The sequence below is a fragment of the Hibiscus syriacus genome, unplaced genomic scaffold (assembly GCF_006381635.1).
Source record: "Hibiscus syriacus cultivar Baekdansim isolate YM2019G1 unplaced genomic scaffold, ASM638163v2 tig00003725_pilon, whole genome shotgun sequence".
NCBI lineage: Eukaryota > Viridiplantae > Streptophyta > Magnoliopsida > Malvales > Malvaceae > Hibiscus > Hibiscus syriacus.
In genome coordinates this window covers 2,141,857-2,142,796 of record NW_024061982.1, presented here as the reverse complement: position 1 = coordinate 2,142,796, position 940 = coordinate 2,141,857, and the positions used below count along the sequence as shown (strand labels likewise).

The window sequence follows — 940 nt, the reverse complement described above, 5'->3', positions numbered from 1 at the left end:
TAATGTTTTTGTTTTTTCTTATTTGTGATAGTAAAAATAGTAAATAATTTAATTGATATAAAAATATCTTAACTGTTATAAATTACCTTTAGTTTATTTTATATTTATTAAAATTTTAAAATATTATGTAATTATTATCATTTAAAATATATTATCTATATAAATTTTCTCAACTATATATTGGTAAAGATAAAAGTCTAAGCCAGTAGTTTTAACTTTTAACTTTTTCTCTGTGGTCTAAATCCCACAACGACCAGCGAGAAAAGCAAGGAACCGAGACTTTGTATAAAGTAGATACGCGTCTACGGAAATATCCATGATCCTTCAGGCAGTAAACGGGACATGATGAGTGGTTATTACCTGCAATCGTTGCGAGATGGGTGTCCGCCCCAACGCCTGGTTACGACATTTGGGCACTCCCAACTCAACCACCTGATCCCAATCTTGAGGGAAAATCCTCTAAACCAGTTCCAAAATTTAGTTTTACCTCGTTTTTGGAAATAAAATTGGGTTTCATATAGCTTAATATTTTCACTAAGCAAATCAAATCTTAATTGGATAGTTGGGCAAGTAAACACACCAGATAATTGATTCGTTGTTCATAGCACAGCAATGGGTTTCTAAAACCCAAAGCAAACCATCAACGTGAGTAGACATACGCAGGCAACGCCCTGAATGCAAGTCTTCTCCATTGTAACCTCGCTAGCAAAAGCAGCATAATCCATTGAGCCGGGGTCAGTACCCCCGAAAGGCTGATTGATGCTAGAAAATGGCCCAACAGAGGCTGGTTAATGCCTTGTTGACCAGATTGCTTCCCATTGCTGCCGACAACAGGTTTGAGAAATGGAACATTGGTAATAGGAGTAGCAGTGGGAAGGGAATGTAGCGTTTTTCCCTTCATTTTGAGGAGCTGCCTTATGGTTTGCAGTTGCTTCAGCCT

General features: G+C 37.1%; 1 non-coding gene across 1 annotated transcript; it reads left to right on the top strand.

Moving 5' to 3' along the window:
• Positions 1-337: 337 nt before the first annotated feature.
• On the top strand, positions 338-440 carry LOC120184133. Its single transcript, XR_005521988.1, has one exon. It is a non-coding gene; the product is annotated as a small nucleolar RNA Z279/snoR105/snoR108 (small nucleolar RNA).
• Positions 441-940: the final 500 nt, after the last annotated feature.